We start from the raw sequence: 10,566 nt of genomic DNA, 5'->3' as shown, positions 1-10,566 counted from the left end.
TTAGTTTAAATAGCTTGCCAAGCCTTTACTGCTCTTTAAAATGCAGTTAAACTACTGAACATTTTGATACTGCCTGTTTACATATTTCCTCTCCAGGAGTGATCTACTGTTCTTTACTTCACTGTTCTTTTCGGAGAGCAGAAGTCGGTACTTAATCAGCCATTAAAGGAGGTAACACATCCTACCTCCGGTCAGGTACTCATCATCCATGGCGTGACTTACCTTTTAACCGACACACATAAGCTGGACATCATCGTCATATCTTCTACCGGCTCATGACTCTACCACTTACCATTAGATTGCAGTGAATATTTACCTACATCTGCCAAAGGATTACTTACAAAGGATTACTTACAACAGCAGAAGGATTACTCACCTTCATCGCCGTGCCTCCACTTCAAAAGCATTAGGTGAGGCAAGGTTACTTTTCTTAAATTACAAGTTAAAATTCATTTATTAATTTTCTTGCATATTCATTTAAACTTAATTGATTCAGTGATCTACTCGTCTTATTAAAGTGCTCTATTCCGCTTCAATACTCTGCTCGTTTTTGACAAATAGTGTTTATTCTCAGATTGTTTGTGTTCGTACGGAGGAGAGGTTAATCGCATCCAATACCGTACAGTATATATTTTCAATTAAGGCATCGACGGCAAACCTCTTCCGAGTGCATACAGCAATAATTCTTCACGGCAGATATTGAAATCTAAAACGAACCTATGTGTACATAATTTTGCATTTTTTCGAATTTTTTAATATTGTTAAATATTTAATTTTTTTCAATATTAATATTAATTATTTGCTGTTTTATTTGAAACCTTATTTAATTATTCCCTGAAAGGATATTGAATATTCAGTTTAACATTCATTCATCATACATCTTAAATTATTTTTCTATAATATATATATATATATATATATATATATATATATATATATATATATATATATATATATATATATAATGTATTTATATATTTTACAAATTTCCTGGGGTTAGGTGATTTTTAGAGATTTTTACAGGCCGGCAACGGAAACTTTATTTAATTGGCCTTGGAGTTCCGACTTACGTAAAGGGAAATCATGAAAAACGAAGAACAAGGGATGATTTTAGGAGCGGAAGGCTCTACTTCATAAGGAGATATTACATAAATACTTGGGATAAATTAAGCAATTATATTTACAAAAAGAAAAGCATTTAGAAGGGAAAATGGGTAATTGAATTATTAAAGGGCTTGCAATGCCTGAAGATCCTCCTATTGGAATCTTGAGTAAAGGCAAGGCACAGTGAATAGGTCCCTCTGCAAGAGAGATTTACACATTACACGCCAGTAAAGGAAAATATAACACAGAATATGACTCGAGTCTGCACTGAGGGTGCCAAGGACTCAAGGAATAACTGATAATTGAACACTTTAAACTGGAATAAGAAACACTGCAAAAGGCACTGAACAAATGACACAAGGATGAGAAACAATGTATATATATACATTTAAACATATACATATGTAAAGTCACTCAAAAATGTTTTGCAACATGTTCCAGAAGTTTTCGTTCACCTAACAGTAATTTGTTCTTTTGATATTTATAAGGAAATGTAATTTTCTTATTCGACTTTGGTTATTAATCATACGGTTAACAATATAAAAAGGAATGATGAGTGAAAAATTCATATTACGAAAAATTACGAAACATTTTGAAAAATTTCACTTCAGATGATTGGGCAAAAGAGTCAAAGAAGAAACTATATTTCGAATCCAGATAAAAGCTTATTGACTAATAAAATAATATTGAATAATCATCGATGAAACTATATATAAATAAAGAAAGAAAGAATTCAACCATTATTGTTGTCAAAAACAAGAAAGAAAAAATCTTGTAACTTCGTATGTTATCGTGTGACTCCACATTCGGGCAGGAAAATTAAACTAAACTGTCTCGTCACTTGCACCGATAAAATGGGCAACAGACTACCGCACCACAATCATTACCTTGCATAAGACTAATGTCTCTATTGTAGATATTGCTCGGCAGCTTAGCGTAAATAAAACAACCATGTATAGAGGAATAAAACAACAGAGAGAACGAGGAATTATGATAAATTCATAGTAAAAAGTGGAGGACGACCCCATTGTTGCACTACTGTTAAGGATCATCATTGGATGATCACTGAAGGAGCTCCGCCTAACTCCCCTGACAAGCCGGTGTTGCCATAAAGAGAGAACATTACGCTTTCCCTTCAAGTTGCTGCTCAAACCATCCGTAACAGGCTACATGAGACCAAGATATTATTTCATCATACTCCTGCCAAGAAACACTTCATATCAGCGAAACACAAAGAATAGAAACTAGGGTTTGCGTTATAATATAACCCAGTGGCCGATGATTTCTGTAAGAATCATCTTTTGCGATGAGGAGGAGACATTCTCCACTGTTGAGTATGGTAGTCTTCTTCACTGCTGGCGTTTAGCAGTTACTAAATTAATGTTGAACTTCTTGCTAATTTTAATTCTTTAGAAACTTAGATAATAAAAAAAAAAATAGGCATTATATATTTGGTTAACTTCATAAGAGGCATCAAAATGATAGGCCTAAGTAGCAATGAAAGAAATGAGAAATTACACATGATAACGCATTATATATATATATATATATATATATATATATATATATATATATATATATATATATATATATATATATTATATATATATATATATATATATATATATATATATATATATATATATATATATATATATATATATATATATATATATATATATATATATATATATATACATATATATATGTGTGTGTGAGTGTGTGTGTATGTGTGTGTATGCTGTGTGTGCGCGCCCATTAGGATTATATTCTGTGTATTACAAAAACAGACGTGAAATCTGTTAGTCTAGTTCAGTATATTTTATAATAAGTTTCACTAGTTCACAATATACATAAGATTAGTCATTCAAAAATTTGATTAATAATAATGTGCAAGCAAATCTTTACAAAAGTCGTATTTGTTGATGTTAATAACACTAATAGTTCAACTTATAACAGTCGTAGGCCTATGTCTACAAAGTTCACACATATGAAGGAGATAAAACAACGATAGTGATGGCAGTTGGAGATGAAAATGTTAAAATATAAGAACAGCGATGACCTCTGAAGTATTATAGTAACATCCTTTAATTAAGTAAAGTATGACAACAGTAAGCAGTATCAGAAAATCCCCGTTTAAGGGAAACTGCAGGTAATTTCTCGGACCCACCACTAGAGTTCAGTTGCTTCACGCGCTTACAACTGAGTTGCCAAATAGCGCCAGATGTCGCTATTATAAGCTGTTGTCCGAAAAGTTTTGAAGTATGTTGCAAAACATTTTTGAGTGATTGTACATATATATATACATATATATACATATGCATGTATATACATATATACATATATATACACATATACATATATGCATATATATACATATACATATAAACATATATAATATATGCATACATATATACATATATTATACATATATATGCATATATACAGTACATACATATGTATACATAAATATATATATACATGCATATATACATACATACATGTATACATACATATATATACACATATATATAAATATGTATATACATATACTGTATATATACAGGGTGTTTCGAAATTACAGGCCCCTCTACAGCATAAACTAAACTTGATATGGACAAAAACAAAAGTAATTCAGAACAGATATTTATTTAATACATATATTATACATATTATACATACTGTATATATGCATATATACATGCATATGTATACATAAATATATATATACATGCATATATACATAAATACATGTAATCAGACATATATATACACATATATATACATATGTATATACATATACTGTATATATACAGGGTGTTTCAAAATTAGAGGCCCCCCTCAACAGCATAAACTAAACTTGATATGGACAAAAACAAAAGTAATCCAGAACAGGTATTTATTTAAGTTTCTCTCTAAGTATTTAATATTTTGTGTGGCCTCCATCTGCCTGTACCACAGCCTGCATTCTTGAGGGGTGTGATTTCAGCAAATCGCAAAAAAGCTGAGACTCAAACTCCATTTCCCTTAGCACTTCGTTCACCTCTCTTCGCAGGTCGTCGAGGCTTGGTATACCATCATAGTTCACTGTGCGTGCTTCAACACGATCCTTTAAGATACCACCAATGTTTTCAAACACATTAAGATCAGGGGAGCTACCTGGAAATTCACTTGATGAGAAGAAATCGATACCACTGTTTCGAAGCAGCTCCGGTGTCTGAAGAGCCTTGAAACATGGTGCCTTAGCATGCAAAAATGTGACTTCTTCAACAGATAACACATTTTCAGGATCTTTGAGGAAAGGAAATACTCCACCAGTAACCACAGTTTCTCTGAAGTATTCGCCATTCCATGACTGTCCTTTTTCTTTGATGATCCACATGAACTGTTTGGCTGTAAAACAGAGAAAAATTCCCAAACATTCAGGAAATTTCACAACTTAGTGATAGCGCACGTCATTGCTGATATCATCCAACTTTACAGCCCAAATGATGTCATTTTTATGATTTGGCTCCCTGACTGTGTAAATGAAGAATTCATCTGATGCGACAACATGGAGAAAGTCAGCTTCATCCCAATCTTTAAGAAATGAACCACAAAACCATGCACGGTCTTCTCTCTGTTGCTGAGTGATGTTGGGCTTGCTGATAACATGAAATGGCTTGATACCAGATTTTTTCAACTCATGATATACAGCACTATAACTTCTCTTCTTTCCCCTTTTTGTTTCAAGTTCAAGCGCCAAACTTATGTAAAGACTTTCTTTGTCTACTCACTGCCTCAGCTATGATGTCTTTTGACTCCTGAGAAAGGACTTCAGGCCTTCCAAGATTCTCACTCTTTTAATGTATTTAGCTATCCAGGAACGTGAAATGAAGGATGCGCCAGCATCCCTGGCCTCTCTGAAGGTTATAGCCTGGATTCGGTCAATCCATCTGATTTCTTCTGAGTCGTTAGCCATGGCTGTATCTAACTCCATTACTCAGTCTGAAAATACAAGAAATGTAAAATAAAAAAAATAGCTTAATAATAGAAACTTAAAATAATGTACTTGGAGATAGGCTACAGCAGAAAACTTCATAACTTTCCATTTGTTCTGTGGAGGGGGTGGCTCTAATTTCAAAAGACCCAGTACAAATATAAACATACATATATATACACATATACATATATATATACATATATTTACATAAATATATAAACATACATACATATACATATATATACATACATACATACATATACATATACATATACATATACTTATATATATACATATATATATATTGTAAAGAGTAGCGCCAAAATACGCTATGAAACTGTTCTCCTTTCCTGCTTTGGGTTGGTTTGAACCTTTGAAGGTCAGGGGAATAGGGGCTCAGAGAATATAATAGTTTGGGGACAGTAATCTGGCTTTGCACTGTTTTCTTTGGTACAGGGAAGTAAGATTGTTTTCTATGATATATCCGCGTCGGCGACCTGGGTCAGGACATCGCCCCCCCCCCCCTACCCCTGTCCAGAAGCAATAAAAGGTCAGGGCCAGGACAGCTCTTTCTCACACGCGGTCGCTAGTTTAAGCCAAGCAGTCACGCCTCTGCAGGCCTTTGCCCCTGCCCTCCTCTTCCGCTCGCCGCCACGTGGATCCCATCGCCGCCCTGTGTGCCCCGTGTTCCATTCCACGTGGCCTTAGAAGACTGCAAGGGGGATTGCAAGTCTCCCAAATGCGAGCTGACATTAAACGGCGGCCTTTTCATCATCCCAAGGGCGCCCTTTTCCGCCCCAATCTACGACTTGAAGAAATACCTTGGAGAGGAGGAGCTACCATTTGTCCACGCTCCCACACGTGGTTCTCGGCAGAAGACGTCGTCAGCCCTACGCCCCTACAAATGTGGTAATGTACCCAAAACGAGTTGCTAGTCACGATTACTTAGCCCTTTTGCATTTATTAATTTCTGGGCCTATAACTTTGTGTTCCCTGATATTCCTTGGTTCAAGCCAGGCCCACGTGTTCACAGCTCCTTTCCTCTGAGTCACAAGTAACGCCTCGGGGAGTCCTTTGGCGCCTTCAGTGCACCCCCGAGTAATTCAATCCCCAAATTCCAGCATTAGATGTGTAACGGGGGTCCTAATATCGTTTCAGGAAGACGCATGTAGCAGAATTATCCTTGGTCCGTGTTCCTGGCATTCCCAAGCTCCCCCCCCCTTCGGGAGGACTTCTACGGCAGTAATTTACCGTGTTTTCAGTTAATTTTCCCTTTGACCTTGTGTGCTATCAAATATAACTATTTTTATATCCACGTGTTTCACACACTTCCCCTAGTGAAGAGCCCTCCGCTCTGTGTACTTCTTTTTTTGTTTGTGTTTTATATGTCCTGGGTATCTTACAAGGCCATTTTCGAGTAAAGTAATAATTGTGGAGTCATAAGATCCACCTGCACCAGGAAACATATAAAAATGGCGACCTGACCAGTGATTCTCGTAATGATTGCATCCCCTCTTCCCTTTGTTGTTTGTGTTGCAATTTGTAAAATCAGCAATTAGCTCAGCTAAGCTGGATACGAGACAGATTACGAACCTTTGAAAAGCCAGCGCAACAGGCCAAGGAAATTCTGCGTAAGTAAACTGTGTTTATTTAGCGTAGGACGCTTTAGAAAACGTGACTAGTCCTAGGAATTTTTTTTATAGTAGGGCGCATGTCCGAGGAAAACGAGAGAGAAAATCGCCGAAACTTAGCTTTGGAAGCCTTTGCACGCGGCTTGCATGCCATTAAATTAGGTTATATAGGTGATAAATCATTAAAGGAATAGTGCGCATATTCCTCCTGTAGAAACGAGTGATTTCGAAACCGAATCATTAGATATAGGCTCGAGACCTCGACGGCAACCACGTGTTCGCAAGTCAGACTAGCATCGCTGACGCATTTATACGCCCAGGACGAAAAGGGTCAACAACCGTTGTCTCTCAGTTCGGGAAGTCCCCGGTGTTTACGCGTTCATTCATTTGGCGCAGACGGCCTTGACCGTCCATTCCGTGGCCCAGTTAGGAAAACATTTGCTTGTTTGATTTGCTTCGCTCTACCAAATTGTTTTGCATTATTGGGGGTCTGACATTATATGTTCTGTATTGTTCTGTTTTTTTCTGTGGTTTTGTTTTGTGCTGTCACTTCGGCTGCATGTGTTGCCTATCTGTTGTGATTGTGAGATGGCCCCCCCACCTAATTGCCCTTGAGAATAACACTTCTCCCATAAGTCATTAAAACTAGCGCCCTCGCTGATCAGACGTCGTTTGTGCGGAAATTCCCGGGCGCCTATATATTCTATTCTTGTCCCCAATAAATCCGTGTCGTCGGTCCGTTGGTGAGACCAATTCATTTTCCATTCAGTCCCCAAGTGAGCCCGTTTCGTCGGTAATTCGGGAGACCTAAATATATATCCCAATCTAGTCCCCAAGTAAGCCCGTTTTGTCGGTAATCAGGGAGACCAATCATTGCTAAATTCATCGTCCCCAATCAGCCCGCTTCGTCGGTAAATCGGGAGACCAATCATTGCTAACTCATCGTCCCCAATCAGCCCGCTTCGTCGGTAAATCGGGAGACCAATCATCGCTAATTCATCGTCCCCACTCAGCCCGCTTCGTCGGTAAATAGGGAGACCAATCATTGCTAACTCATCGTCCCCAATCAGCCCGCTTCGTCGGTAAATCGGGAGACCAATCATTGCTAAATTCATCGTCCCCAATCAGCCCGCTTCGTCGGTAAATCGGGAGACCAATCATTGCTAAATTCATCGTCCCCAATCAGCCCGTTTCGTCGGTAAATAGGGAGACCAATCATTGCTAATTCATCGTCCCCAATCAGCCCGCTCCGTCGGTAAATCGGGAGACCAATCATCGCTAATTCATCGTCCCCAATCAGCCCGCTTCGTCGGTAAACCGGGAGACCAATCATTGCTAATTCATCGTCCCCAATCAGCCCGCTCCGTCGGTAAATCGGGAGACCAATCATCGCTAATTCATCGTCCCCAATCAGCCCGCTTCGTCGGTAAATCGAGACCAATCATTGCTAATTCATCGTCCCCAATCAGCCCGCTCCGTCGGTAAATCGGGAGACCAATCATCGCTAATTCATCGTCCCCAATCAGCCCGCTTCGTCGGTAAACCGGGAGACCTATCATTGCTAATTCATCGTCCCCAATCAGCCCGCTTCGTCGGTAAACCGGGAGACCAATCATTGCTAATTCATCGTCCCTAATCAGCCCGCTCCGTCGGTAAATCGGGAGACCAATCATTGCTAATTCATCGTCCCCAATCAGCCCGCTTCGTCGGTAAATCGGGAGACCAATCATTGCTACTCATCGTCCCCAATCAGCCCGCTCCGTCGGGGTAAATCGAGACCAATCATTGCTAACTCATCGTCCCCAATCAGCCCTCCGTCGGTAAATCGAGACCAATCATACGTCCTTTGGAAAAGGGTACAAGATTCCCCACAGCTCTGGGAAATTAATTCTGTGTGTTACTAGCGTCCTCTCCCGCCTGCAAAATGTCGACACGGTCTCAGCAGAGCGAGGATTTCAAGTTCTTCATGTCCTCAGGGAAGGAACTCGGCCTTTCCGGGAGAGAACTAAGAGACTGGGTACAGGAGAGGATGGACGCCATACAGGCAGAACGACAGGCTCAGGAGAGACGAGAAGAAGCCTTCAAGGCAGGAACGAGAGGCAGAAAGACAGGCTCAGGAGAGACAAGTAGAAGCAGAAAGACAGGCTCAGGAGCGACGAGAAGAAGCCGCACGACAGGAAGCTCAGGAGGCAGAGAGGCTGGCTCAGGAGAGACGGAAGACGCAGAGAGACAGGAACGGGAGGCGGAGAGACTAGCCCAGGAGAAACGAGACGCAGAGAGAGACCAGCCCAGGAGAAACGAGAGGAAGCCGAGAGGGAGAAAGGGACAAGCAGTGTGCCCATGAACTCGCAATGCTGCAACAGAGTGGCCCTTCGCCTCCACCTGCCCCCCAGGGAATGAGTGCCTTCAGCCAGGCTATCACTTGCATGCCAAAGTGGACGGAGGCCGAGCCAGGTGTGGCTCGACAGCGCGAGACAGTGTTAAAGGCCTGCCCCTGAGTGCCGCCGAACTCTCCCTGGTGTTGGGCAAGTTCCTTGGAGGGAAGGCCCTGATTGCCACAGGGCCCTCCCCGCCGGAGGAGCAGGAAAATTGGGAGGTCGTACGCCAGACTATTGCCAAGGTGTACGAGATAACCCTGAACGCTGGAGGAGGCGCTGGTGCGGGCTAGTGAAGGAGGCCAATCAAACCTGGGCAGACTGGGCCTACAAGTCCGAGCATGCCCGTGCCAAATGGTTCGAGGCCGTGGGGGTTACGACCCTCAACGATGCCATCGAACAAATACAGATAGAGAACTTCCTACTCTACACCCCGCCGGCCCTCGCCACGCACATCGCCGAGAAGGAGCCCCCCACCTTAGCTGATTGCTGCCGAATAGCGGATCTATGGGACACCCATCACCCCCAGGAGAGCTCGCTGCAGCGCAAAATTACGCCACCTCCTACCTATCGGGTGCCCTCCGCCGAAGAATGGGCAATCACAGAAGCCCGCCGTGTGCAGGTTCTGTAAAAGATCGGGCATGCCAAGGAGCAATGCCGCTGTAAACCACCCGCGTCTCTCTCTTTCCCGGACAGCCCCCTAATAAGTCGCCTGCGCCCTCTGCCGGGGGCAGTGCGAAGAGATTTCAGCCAAACCTTTGCACGGAGTGCAAGGTTTATGGCCACTCTTCCTCATGGGCAAAATGCCCTAGAAATAATAAGGCAGGAACTCCCGCCGTCGCCCTGGCAGTAACGAATCCCGAGTCCGTAGGCCCTCCTGCCGAGGGTCCCATCTATGTGGCACCTCCTCGAGGTAAATACTCAGCACGCCAGGTCAAGGCATTTGATGACTCTGGTGCGCAAATTTCCCTCATAAGGAGGGACAAAGTTCCCTATGGAGCTATAATAGACCGACGCAAGCTCGTCACCATTGAGGGCATAAACGATTTTAAATGATCCTCCCTACGGTCCAACTGAGGGTCACCCAACCCCACAGAGCCAGGACCCTTCGTCTCGCCGTAGCGAAACACATTCCAGGAGGCTATGACGTCCTCCTGGGCCAAGACTTTGCGTCCCCTTTCAAGCCACAACCATTACAGGGTCCCCATCCCCCAATAAATCATCCAAATCCGAGTCCAGTGCCCGGCACGGCATCAGTGTCAGTGCCGAGGCCGAGGCCAGATCTCCCTACAGGAGAATCTCGGCCTTCAACTCCTCTGCCAGTGCCCCTTCGGCGCACTGAGCAGTGCCAGTCTCCGTCCGTCCAGACAGACGAGACCACCACCACATCGCCACCAGCGCCAGTGCCAATGTCAGTGCCTGAGCTGGTCACCCCCAAGCAAGTCGACCCCGCCCCCTCCGGCCGTCCCCTCTC

General features: G+C 42.1%; 1 long non-coding RNA gene across 1 annotated transcript; it reads left to right on the top strand.

The window, feature by feature from the left end:
- Positions 1–227: 227 nt before the first annotated feature.
- Positions 228–798, top strand: LOC136841262 (uncharacterized). The gene is made up of 2 exons (XR_010853858.1): positions 228–410; positions 575–798. It is a non-coding gene; the product is annotated as an uncharacterized lncRNA (long non-coding RNA).
- Positions 799–10,566: the final 9,768 nt, after the last annotated feature.

The sequence above is a fragment of the Macrobrachium rosenbergii genome, chromosome 1 (assembly GCF_040412425.1).
Source record: "Macrobrachium rosenbergii isolate ZJJX-2024 chromosome 1, ASM4041242v1, whole genome shotgun sequence".
NCBI classification, from domain to species: Eukaryota; Metazoa; Arthropoda; class Malacostraca; order Decapoda; family Palaemonidae; genus Macrobrachium; species Macrobrachium rosenbergii.
Note: the sequence above shows the minus strand (reverse complement) of the source record. Positions and strands in the feature narration are given on the sequence as shown.